The 13,182-nt window shown below is 44.8% G+C and overlaps 1 protein-coding gene across 2 annotated transcripts in view; it reads right to left on the bottom strand.

Moving 5' to 3' along the window:
- The window catches only part of SLC1A2 (solute carrier family 1 member 2), a 183,585-nt gene that overhangs the window by 46,034 nt on the left and 124,369 nt on the right, over positions 1-13,182 (bottom strand). The gene's annotated exons all lie outside the window — the stretch shown is intronic.

The following is a 13,182-nucleotide window of genomic DNA, read 5'->3' as shown; positions in this document are numbered from 1 at the left end:
TTTCTACATGTTCTATATAGCATTGCAAATTTGTGCTGTCTTGGTTCATGTCCACTTTTAAGTGGATACTGATTAAGAAAGAGCCCAGATGCACACCAGTGAAGTAGAAACACCCAGTGGGCTAGATTCAGATACCTGAGCGCATCTTTGTTCCGGCGTAACGTATCTCCGATACGTTACGCTGCTCTAACTTTGGGCGCAAGTTCTGTATTCAGAAAGAACTTGCGCCCTTAGTGACGGCGGCGTAACGTATGTGTTGCGGCTTAAGGCCGCCTAATTCAAATGGGGATGTTGGGGCCGTGTTGTATTTAAATTTTACTTGACCCCGCATGCGCCGTCCGTAAAATATCCCAGTGTGCATTGCGCCATAGTACGCCGCAAGGACGTATTGGATTAGACGTGAACGTAAATTATGTCCAGCCCTATTTGCGAACGACGATTTTTTTTAAATCGACGTGGGAACAACGGCCATACTTAACATAGGATATGCCGCACATACCCCTCATATAGCAGGGGTAACTTTACGCCGGAAAAAAACGCAAACGACTTTAAAAAAATGCGCCGGGCGGTCGTTCGTTTCTGAATCGGCGTAAATACTAATTTGCATATTCCTCGCGTAACTATACGGAAGCGCCACCTAGCGGCCAGCGAGAATATGGAGCCTAAGATACGACAGTTGGTTGTGAGTGTCACCGGCGCAAAAGAAAATAAATAAATAAATAAATGTGAACTGTGATCTGCTGCAGTACTGTGTGCCCTTAGTGGGGGTCAATAGTGCTCTAAGAAGAAAAATGTTACTGCGCTGATCTAATTATCCAGAGGTATTTAATCTCTGGGAATATGGACATAAGTGAAATATCAGGGCCACAATGTACCCAATCTTAAGTGTGAATAACCTGAATACAAACAATAAAAAATATAAGAAATATATGAGACATACAAATGTGACACAGTGATTTCAAACTTAAATCATATATCTAGATCAGTGTGTCAGCATACAATCCATATGCCACAGTGCTTCTATGAGAAAAATGGCTGTTGCTGCTACTGACCAACCAAATAGTGAAAACAATACGAAAGATATTACAAAAAAATATATTATATATATATATATGTGTGTGTAAAAACCCAATATGCGGTACGCCAACTGCACCGTGAGTTGTCCAATAACCAATATTGGAACAAAATAAAATAAATATCAATAAAAGTGAAATAATTATCAAACAACCATGCAAATGTGCAATGTGCTGGCTGCACTTAAAGCGGTGGTTCACCCTAATTGTCAAGTTTTTCTTGTTAAAACCAGCAGCCATTGTACGTTATCTATCCGTTTTTTTTTTTTTTTTAATAGGCCTCCTTACCTTGGATTGAGGGCCTTTTGTGAGCTGTCACTCACATTTCCCCGCGGGAGTGGGCGTGTTTTCAAAAAATCCCCGATCAGCGCTATGTCTCCTGGGAGCGAGTCCTGAGAATCCCAGGAGACGCGCTGTGTTTGAAATCCCGCGGGTCACGTGACTAGTCTGGCTAGTCACAGCGGGGAGTGTCCTTTTCAGGACGCTGCCGGCCGTTGTCCTAGCAACTATGCAGTGTTGACGGCGCGGCTCGCCGTCACACTGCATAGTTGCTAGGACAACAGCCGGCAGCGTCCTGAAAAGGACACTCCCCGCTGTGACTAGTCACGTGACCCGCGAGATATCGCGAGATTTCAAACACGGCGCGTCTCCTGGTATTCTCAGGAGACACCGCATCCCGGAAGAAAATACAGGAGGGATTCACGGTGCCAGCAGTTAAGATGGCAATGTCCATCATCAGATTTTATAAAATCTTCTTTTGGGGGAAATCGTCCTGGTGGCGGCTGCGACTAGGAGACTGGTGAGTACAATTTTCGTTGTACCATCAGCTTTACAAAAACGTCTTTAAAAAAAAAACGTTTTCCCGCGGAACTACCGCTTTAAAAATAGTCCAAATGGCAGGCAATCTTGCTCTTATACAATAGGTTCCAGCAAACACAAGGTTCAATGTTGGTAATGCTGTATACAGGAAAGTGCCGCTATCTCTTCCACCCGACAAAGATGTGCCACCATCACCAATGGTTAAAATCAACACTCACCAGACCCCAGATATTATTAGGCTCCAAAGTGGTGTCTTTTCTTTGTCGGTCAGTGGGTGTTGCCTCCTTTTCCCTTTTACAAGGTGTCATCAATTCCTCAAAAACAAGGGGCTCATCATGGTGTAGTATATTAAAATATGTATTTATTTAAAAAAGGTAAAAAAATATAACACTTACAATATAAAGTGCCTCTGACCGGCACTGAGTGTCTTTGGCAGTGTCAACCGTTAAAAGCCGCTGACCAGCATTTAAGTGGCGTCCTAAGAGGTGTGCTTGCCCCGCTGTGCTCCGCATGTATTGCTACAAGGGGTCCGTGCGCGCTGGTGTGCTGCACCCTCAATGTGTGTGTCCAAACAGCCTCTACGCGTTTCGCTAGTTGCGTCGTCAGGAGAGCTGTGGACACTACTGTTTAGGCTGTATTTATACCCCTGTGGATTCCCTGAAATGCTGCAAGGTAGTCACAGGAAACAGGAAGTCTTCCGGCCACCATCTTAGCTGGTGGTGCAGGAAGTTCCTGTTCCACCATTTTGGTTCCTGGATACCTGGCTTTTTGCCAGTCCTGGCCATTCACAGGAAACAGGAAGTCTTCCGGCCGCCATCTTAGCTGATGGTGCCGGAAGTTCCTGTTCCACCATTTTGGTTCCTGGATACCTGGCTTTTTGCCAGTCCTGGCCATTCACAGGAAACAGGAAGTCTTCCGGCCGCCATCTTAGCTGATGGTGCCGGAAGTTCCTGTTCCACCATTTTGGTTACTGGATACCTGGCTATTTGCCAGTCCTGGCTGTTGTTACTGGGTGTCAGCAATAAAAATATAAATATAGATATGCCCAGCAGCCAGGGTGGCTGTATGTGTGGGGCGCTATGTGCGCTGCTACCTCCGTTCGTTTGTGCACCTCCCCCCACCCCCGTGTGCGGGCGCTTGTCGCCCTGTGTGTTATTCCCTGTATTATCGCCGCAACCGGAAGTGCTTGTGCGGCCACCTTGCCTCCGTTACCGGAAGTGTCCGTTCCGCCATTTTGGTTACTGGCATCCTGTGTTAGTCTATGCCTATTTTAGGTAATGGCTAATTCCCCACACAGGATGTAATATTGGTTATTTTAGCTACTGCCAATAGTCCCTGTGTAGCAGTCACCGTCTCTGGTTGACGCTGCCAGGGACACTTTACAAAAAACAACATTTTATCACCTATATTACTGTAAGTGGTCAAAAACTATGTTTACTAAAAGTTTTATTTACTAAAAATTAATCAAACACCATGAGGCCATAAAAAGCAGGAAACAAATACAGTTTTCATTTTTCTGCTGCTATATTTTAACTTTTCTATATAAACCCTTCTCAGTGTATATCATTACTGATATTTTAACCCTATATAATTAATACGCATACTCGTTGGTTTCTGATACTTGATGGTAGGTGATCCATCATCAAGTGATCTAGTGCTGTTTCTTAGATGCTGTTTCTTAAAGGGGAACTGCTCTAATTGCATACATACTAGAAATATTGATGTTATCAACTTATTAATGGAATGCTTAGGGGGAATGAAATGCGGAATACTTAAAACATCAAAAATCTTCCAAAAAACAATTTATATCTAATTCCACATTCATTCCCTTAGGCTTTAATGTGTCCAATCTAAAAATCCACTCAGTTTCGTTCCTCGATACTTCCCTTCTTAAATTTATGTTCCTCCAATTCTGTTCAATTTTATCTATGGCATAAAACTTCATTTTACTGGGGTCTCTGTTATGTTTATTTCTGAAGTGTAATGACACACTATGATGTATATACCCTTTTTTGATATTTCTAATGTGTTCTCCCATTCGCACCGAGAGTTTCCTTGTGGTTCTGCCCACGTATTGCAGCCCACACTCGCACTCTATTACGTACGTTACGTGTGTGCTGCTGCACGTGATCAGTTTACCCACTTTAAATTGTTCATTATTGGCGTGAGATTGAAACTGGTCAACCTTTCTTGATCCTTTTGTGGTGCGACAAGGTTTGCATCTTCCGCACCTATAAAAACCCTTCTGGTCAAGGAAGGATATCATCTTTTTGGGTGGGTCCGGTACATTTTTAACCAAGGAATCTCGTATTCTCTTTGCTCTTCTGTACACAAATTTTGGTCTAGCTGGTAAAATTGTACTGAGTTGTGGGTCTCCCAAAATAATGGGCCAGTGTTTTCTAATGATGTCTTCAAACACTCTGTAGTCTGCATTGAAACCCGTTATGAAGGTGACATCATTCTCTTTAGGGGGTGCAATTACTCTCTTTTTTAGCATATCATCCCGGTTCAGAGATCCAACCTCCAATCTAGTTTGCTCCAACCTTCCTCTATCATAACCTTTATTAGCAAACCTATCAATTAAGATGTTTGTCTGTGTCTGATAGTCGGCCATAGAGTTACAATTTCGTTTTATTCTGATGAACTGGCCTTTGGGTATAGCCCGCTTCCACTGCGGATGGTGGCAGCTTCCGAATGGTATATAACCGTTACGGTCGGTTTCTTTAAAGTGTGTTTTCGTGTGCAGTTCACCTTCGACCTTGAATATTTCCAGGTCTAAGAACTGGGTCACATCAGGTTGTACGTTTACCGTGAATTTAATTTCATAGTGGTTGGCGTTGATATGCTCTATGAAATTACTTAATTGCTCGCGATTCCCTTTCCAAACGATTAGGATATCGTCGATGAATCTTTTGTATATTTGTATGTGTGGCCAGCATTTTCCGAATATTTCCTCGTTTTCCCACTTGTTCAGGAAAATGTTGGCGACACTTGGGGCGTACTTATTCCCCATGCCAACCCCCTTTATTTGGCTATAGTACTTATGGTTGTGCCAGAAGAAATTGTTCTTCATGGCCATCCGCAGACCTTCAAGTATAAACCTTCTTTGTTTTAATTTGAGTTCCGAGTGTTTTTTTAGAGCCCATGCCACTGCTGCCAGTGCATCTGCTTGTTTTATATTCGTATATAGAGACTCCACATCTATGGTTATTAATAGTGTGGAGTTATCTACAGGTACCTGTTTCAGTGCGTTTATGACGTCTTTGCTATCTTTAATAAATGATTCACCTTTCGCTGCCAATGGCTGTAGGAATACATCTAAGTACTCTCCCAGTCTTGAATGAACGGAGTTTATGCCGAAAAGTTAAAATATAGCAGCAGAAAAATGAAAACTGTATTTGTTTCCTGCTTTTTATGGCCTCATGGTGTTTGATTAATTTTTAGTAAATAAAACTTTTAGTAAACATAGTTTTTGACCACTTACAGTAATATAGGTGATAAAATGTTGTTTTTTGTAAAGTGTCCCTGGCAGCGTCAACCAGAGACGGTGACTGCTACACAGGGACTATTGGCAGTAGCTAAAATAACCAATATTACATCCTGTGTGGGGAATTAGCCATTACCTAAAATAGGCATAGACTAACACAGGATGCCAGTAACCAAAATGGCGGAACGGACACTTCCGGTAACGGAGGCAAGGTGGCCGCACAAGCACTTCCGGTTGCGGCGATAATACAGGGAATAACACACAGGGCGACAAGCGCCCGCACACGGGGGTGGGGGGAGGTGCACAAACGAACGGAGGTAGCAGCGCACATAGCGCCCCACACATACAGCCACCCTGGCTGCTGGGCATATCTATATTTATATTTTTATTGCTGACACCCAGTAACAACAGCCAGGACTGGCAAATAGCCAGGTATCCAGTAACCAAAATGGTGGAACAGGAACTTCCGGCACCATCAGCTAAGATGGCGGCCGGAAGACTTCCTGTTTCCTGTGAATGGCCAGGACTGGCAAAAAGCCAGGTATCCAGGAACCAAAATGGTGGAACAGGAACTTCCGGCACCATCAGCTAAGATGGCGGCCGGAAGACTTCCTGTTTCCTGTGAATGGCCAGGACTGGCAAAAAGCCAGGTATCCAGGAACCAAAATGGTGGAACAGGAACTTCCTGCACCACCAGCTAAGATGGTGGCCGGAAGACTTCCTGTTTCCTGTGACTACCTTGCAGCATTTCAGGGAATCCACAGGGGTATAAATACAGCCTAAACAGTAGTGTCCACAGCTCTCCTGACGACGCAACTAGCGAAACGCGTAGAGGCTGTTTGGACACACACATTGAGGGTGCAGCACACCAGCGCGCACGGACCCCTTGTAGCAATACATGCGGAGCACAGCGGGGCAAGCACACCTCTTAGGACGCCACTTAAATGCTGGTCAGCGGCTTTTAACGGTTGACACTGCCAAAGACACTCAGTGCCGGTCAGAGGCACTTTATATTGTAAGTGTTATATTTTTTTACCTTTTTTAAATAAATACATATTTTAATATACTACACCATGATGAGCCCCTTGTTTTTGAGGAATTGATGACACCTTGTAAAAGGGAAAAGGAGGCAACACCCACTGACCGACAAAGAAAAGACACCACTTTGGAGCCTAATAATATCTGGGGTCTGGTGAGTGTTGATTTTAACCATTGGTGATGGTGGCACATCTTTGTCGGGTGGAAGAGATAGCGGCACTTTCCTGTATACAGCATTACCAACATTGAACCTTGTGTTTGCTGGAACCTATTGTATAAGAGCAAGATTGCCTGCCATTTGGACTATTTTTAAAGCGGTAGTTCCGCGGGAAAACGTTTTTTTTTTTAAAGACGTTTTTGTAAAGCTGATGGTACAACGAAAATTGTACTCACCAGTCTCCTAGTCGCAGCCGCCACCAGGACGATTTCCCCCAAAAGAAGATTTTATAAAATCTGATGATGGACATTGCCATCTTAACTGCTGGCACCGTGAATCCCTCCTGTATTTTCTTCCGGGATGCGGTGTCTCCTGAGAATACCAGGAGACGCGCCGTGTTTGAAATCTCGCGATATCTCGCGGGTCACGTGACTAGTCACAGCGGGGAGTGTCCTTTTCAGGACGCTGCCGGCTGTTGTCCTAGCAACTATGCAGTGTGACGGCGAGCCGCGCCGTCAACACTGCATAGTTGCTAGGACAACGGCCGGCAGCGTCCTGAAAAGGACACTCCCCGCTGTGACTAGCCAGACTAGTCACGTGACCCGCGGGATTTCAAACACAGCGCGTCTCCTGGGATTCTCAGGACTCGCTCCCAGGAGACATAGCACTGATCGGGGATTTTTTGAAAACACGCCCACTCCCGCGGGGAAATGTGAGTGACAGCTCACAAAAGGCCCTCAATCCAAGGTAAGGAGGCCTATTAAAAAAAAAAAAAAAAACGGATAGATAACGTACAATGGCTGCTGGTTTTAACAAGAAAAACTTGACAATTAGGGTGAACCACCGCTTTAAGTGCAGCCAGCACATTGCACATTTGCATGGTTGTTTGATAATTATTTCACTTTTATTGATATTTATTTTATTTTGTTCCAATATTGGTTATTGGACAACTCACGGTGCAGTTGGCGTACCGCATATTGGGTTTTTACACACACATATATATATATATAATATATTTTTTTGTAATATCTTTCGTATTGTTTTCACTATTTGGTTGGTCAGTAGCAGCAACAGCCATTTTTCTCATAGAAGCACTGTGGCATATGGATTGTATGCTGACACACTGATCTAGATATATGATTTAAGTTTGAAATCACTGTGTCACATTTGTATGTCTCATATATTTCTTATATTTTTTATTGTTTGTATTCAGGTTATTCACACTTAAGATTGGGTACATTGTGGCCCTGATATTTCACTTATGTCCATATTCCCAGAGATTAAATACCTCTGGATAATTAGATCAGCGCAGTAACATTTTTCTTCTAAGATACGACAGTGTAAGACACTTACACCAGTCGGATCTTAGGGATATCTTTGCGTAACTGATTCTCTGAATCAGGCGCATAGATACGACCGGCCGGACTCAGAGATACAATGGCGTATCAGGAGATACGCCGTCGTATCTTGTTTCTGAATCCGGCCCAGTGAGTTTAATGAGCAAACAGTAAGGACAAGCAGCACACACAGGCAATCTCCCACTCGAGGCCAGGCGTTAACGCGTTTCACCTTCCACAGGGCTTGCTCATACAATATTAAGATGAATGAGCAAAGATTTCTTATACCTGATTTGGGGGAATAGTGTTAAATGTAGGAGTAGTACCACAGGATCAGAGCCGATCCGCCCTATATGCTCACTACGCAAGCTGCCGCAAATTACTCAAGGCCCCCAATCCTTCGCCGCCACCGCTAGAGGTCCGCGGCCCACCATTTTTTGAAGACCAAACAAGAGGAGGCCATGTGGCTGCCAATAGGAATTGAGCTGCGACACCGCCCACCTCCCGCCCCACTGCCGTCTGTCTGTGAAATGATGTGGGAAGGAGCAGGGCACCGCATCTCAATGCCTATTGGCAGCCACCTATGTACTGTGTTCCGCGACAATGTAGTTGTATTGCCCCTGCTTATTTGTGGTCACTTTGATGCCTGTTTTTTTTTTATGTTTTTTTTGGCGGTAATCTGACGTCATACTAACGTCACCTGGTGGAGGTGTGAACCTTTTCTTTCATTTTTTCAGCTTTTACATGTTTTAATCGGTGGCTATTGTGTTTATATTCTGCTTTGACACTGTTGCACCTTATCACATGCCTGATGAATGGGACCTGCGTGGCTCCAAAACGTTGCACTATCCCATGTGATGTGATCTTTTTCCTTTAAAAACTTTTCGGACAGAAGTTGTCGATCCATGGTGTGCTGGCGAATATGTACGTCTGTTTGGGGAAGAACCAGTTAAAACTCAGCAACTCCTTCAGTGGTAGCGCTACACTTAGCTTGAATTAGCTGGATTCAGGTAGGGTTACGCCGGCGTATCAGTAGATACGCCGTCGTAACTCTGAATCTACGCCGGCGTAAATTTAAGCGTATTCTGGAAACCAGATACACTTAAATTAAGCTAAGATACCAGCGGCGTAAGTCTCCTACGCCGTCGTATCTTAGGGTGCAATTTTTCTGCTGGCCGCTAGGTGGCGCTTCCGTTGAGTTCGGCATAGAATATGTAAATGACTAGATACGCCGATTCACGAACGTATGTGCGCCCGGTTCATTTTTTTTACGCCGTTTACGTACGGCTTTTTCCAGCGTAAAGTTAGTCGAACAAATAGCTGGCCTAGTCAATGTCAAGTATGGCCGTCGTTCCTGCGTAGAAATTTGAAAATTTGACGTCGTTTGCGTAAGTCGTCCGTGAATGGGGCTGGACGTCATTTACGTTCACGTCGAAACCAATACGTCCTTGCGGCGTACTTTGGAGCAATGCAAAAAGAAAAGGCAGAGTGCGCCAATCTGAGTGCAGTAAGCCCAAATTTAATAGCTGGAGTAAAATAAATATACATATACAAAATGCCTACTCACAAACAGGAAGTAGATGGTAGGCAAAGAGACCAGAATGGGGAGATGTAGGCGATCAGCAAATGGATATGTGCCTGGAATCCTGCAGTAGTCTGGCGGGCATCCAGAGTGTAGGCTGTAGCAGATCGTTGGAGATCGGTGTCAGGGAACAGGAACACCGGAGAGCCACAGAGGATGCGGCGTGCGCTTCACCGTGGAGCGCAGCGTGCCGTCGTCGCGCCGGAAGTGACGTGCAGGTCCGTGCCGGCCAATAGGATTACGCGTTTCACAGCGTCAGCTGTTTCATCAGATCCATGCTGTCCATAGGGGACAGACGTATTAAAAAGGAAAGAAAGTGCTGTGATAGGCTGGCGGCAAGCATCAATTTAACAACATTGACTTTCCCGTTCAATGATCTGCGGCGCTCTATTCCACGTGTATTGCGTCCACATTGGCGCTGAGCCCTGTCCTGGCCGGGGCGCCTCCTGTGTGTTCTGATGATTCTGGGAAGGAATCAGCAGCCGGAATAACCAGTTCCTGATGAGCTCACGGTGAAGCGCACGCCGCATCCTCTGTGGCTCTCCGGTGTTCCTGTTCCCTGACACCGATCTCCAACGATCTGCTACAGCCTACACTCTGGATGCCCGCCAGCCAAGACTACTGCAGGATTCCAGGCACATATCCATTTGCTGATTGCCTACATCTCCCCATTCTGGTCTCTTTGCCTACCATCTACTTCCTGTTTGTGAGTAGGCATTTTGTATATGTATATTTATTTTACTCCAGCTATTAAATTTGGGCTTACTGCACTCTGCCTTTTCTTTTTGATCTTTTCAGAGCAATGCTTCTGCTTTATGGTGCTGCCGCTAAGTGTTCTCCACAGCCACTTGTACCACATTCCATTGATCCAGGACTTTCATGGACATTTTTATTATTGGACTCTAGTATTAGAATTTTATATACCTCAGTTTATTCACTGGTTGCTCTGCTGGATCGTGCGCCACATATCCGTTTTTTTGCATTTGGAGCAATGCACACTGGGATATGTACACGGACGGCACATGCGCCGTTAGTAAAAAACGTCAATCACGTCGGGTCACCACCTATTTACATAAAACACGCCCCCCTCATCCTCATTTGAATTAGGCGCGCTTACGCCGGCCCCATTTACGCTATGCCGCCGTAACTTAGGAGGCAAGTGCTTTGTGAATACAGCACTTGCCTCTCTAACTTACGGCGGCGTGGCGTATATGCCATACGCTACGCCTGCCTAACGTTGCGCCCGCCTACGTGAATCTGGCTATATGTTTTTATCATGACAGTTCATCCAGAGCTAGGTGCCCTTTAACAGGGGTTCACTTTTTATTAATAATGGATAACTCCTTTAAGTTTTGAGTGCTGTTCCTCAGCAGACCCAGATGTCTCTGCACTCCTCAGGAAGTAAGAGGCGCCAACAAAAGATGTCTTCCCCTGCTACGTAAACATCTCGCAGTTATTCCGCCTAGTTTGATTGTGTTTATTTTAGGCTGCAGTTTTGTTCCAGCCTGGTAGTCACGGAAAGGGTTATTCAGCGCAGGATATATCTGTCTCAGGACCGCATTCTTTGATTCACCAGATTAATATATGGTTTAATTCCAGCTGTCACAAGGGATTTAAGTGTGTGTTGCAGAACAGGGGCTGCAGATGTTCCCATCCACTTGACATGTTCTGGTTTTAATTGCTGGCGAGAGAGAGAGAAAGAAAGCGCTACGATCGCTTGCGGAGTCCCCAGCCTATTACGGCTCCTCCGCTGCAAAGCGTTGACAAAAAGCACTAATGAGGCTTCTGCCTTCAGACAAACTGATCTTAGAAATGTGATGCTCATCCACCGGATCCAGTCTGCACACAGGTATCAGAGAACAAAAATAACACAGAAGGCAGGTTGTGAGGATTAAAGCAGAACTGCGGGCAAATGTATAAAGAACAGTGTGTGCAAAACCTACATTTATTTTTTAGTATTTCTTAACCACTTAAGACCCGGACCAAAATTCAGCTAAAGGACCTGGCCCCTTTTTGCAATTCGGCACTGCGTCGCTTTAACTGACAATTGCGCGGTCGTGCGACGTGGCTCCCAAACAAAATTGGCGTCCTTTTTTTCCCACAAATAGAGCATTCTTTTGGTGGTATTTGATCACCTCTGCGGTTATTATTTTTTGCACTATAAACAAAAATAAAGCGACAATTTTGAAAAAAATACAATATTTTTTACTTTTTTCTATAATAAATATCCCCCAAAAATATATATAAAAAACATTTTTTTTCCTCAGTTTAGGCCGATACGTATTCTTCTACCTATTTTTGGTAAAGAATTGTTCAAGGAGGGGAAATTTTGAGAGGTGTGTTAGTGGGGATTGAGGTTTAAGCTCCATTCACACCTAGGCGTATTTACGCCCAACGCCCGCCGCTCGATACGCTGGAGGGGAGAAATACCATTGCCCTCTATGGAGATGGTTCACATCTCCACGCCGAACGCCTGAAGCTCAAAACAAGTCCCGGACCCTTTTTTTCAGGCGGCTTCGGCGTTCGGCATAGGAGATGTGGACCTGGGGGTTAATGGGGGTTAAAATCGCGGCGTTTTGTCACCGCAAATCGCAGTACAAAACGCCGCAATTTGTCGCCGCAATTCGCGGGACAAAACGCAGACATTAGGTGTGAATGCAGCCTTAGAGGGGAGATGGGGGAAGGGGATTTCTGCTAGAATGGGGGATTGGGGGCTTGTGCTAGAAAAGGTAATATGGTGTAGGGGGGGCGGATTTGTGCAAATAGGGGAAAATGTTGGTGGGGAGGGGGGATTTTTGCTAGTAGGGATTATTAGGAGGGGGTGGGGCATTTGTGCAAGGATGGGGGATTGGGGGAGGAGAATTTTTGCTGGGAGGGAGGATTTTGAGTGGGGGGGGTATGATTTATGCTTGAAGGTGAAATATGAGGGTTAGATGTTTTGTGCTAGGGTGAAGGAATTTTTTTTTTGGGGTGGGGTGAATTGTGCTGAGAGCATACGTGGAATGTCAGGATTCGAGCTAAGTATGCAGATTAGCGCACTACGTTTTTGGGAGGAGGGGATTTTTGCGGAAACATAGGTGCTCATACATCTTGGGGGGGGGGGGGGGGGGGGGCACAATTTTGCATGTTCGCCCTGGGCTCTGCCAGTAACAGCACTTTCCCATTGCAAGCTGACAACACTACCCTACCCATGCCTCGCCATTAGCAGAATTAGCCTACTGTGTGAGCTCCTTCAGTTGGCTGTTAGGGTTTGTTCACACATGCCTTGAGTTTTGTAGAGTGATCTGCGTTCGGATTGCTGTTCACAGAGCATTTGACAGGTCGGTGAGGGGGTGGTGTATCACCACCTCAACATCTATTTTAACCTAAAGTCAGATTCAGATTTAGATTCAGAATACTTTATTAATTCCAAAGGGAAATTACTAAGATACAATATATTCAACAAGACAATACGAAGGTCGAAATAACAAGGCACAACAATAAAATAACCAATAACAGCAATTAATACCACATAAAACTAAATTAGTACTATACTGTAATCAACCAAAGTAACCGAAGATCAAATGACCAACATGCAAATTACACCACTTTCTCTAACATTATCCAATGTTGGACTGCAAAGCAACAGGGAGTATTATTGCAGCTGTGGCATGTGTGCACTCCCTGCCATTGCCTCTGCAGCTAAAGGT

Source organism: Rana temporaria, chromosome 11, assembly GCF_905171775.1.
Source record: "Rana temporaria chromosome 11, aRanTem1.1, whole genome shotgun sequence".
Classification (NCBI taxonomy): Eukaryota; Metazoa; Chordata; class Amphibia; order Anura; family Ranidae; genus Rana; species Rana temporaria.
The sequence above is the reverse complement of the archived record's forward strand: the minus strand, read 5'-3'. Positions and strand labels throughout refer to the sequence as shown.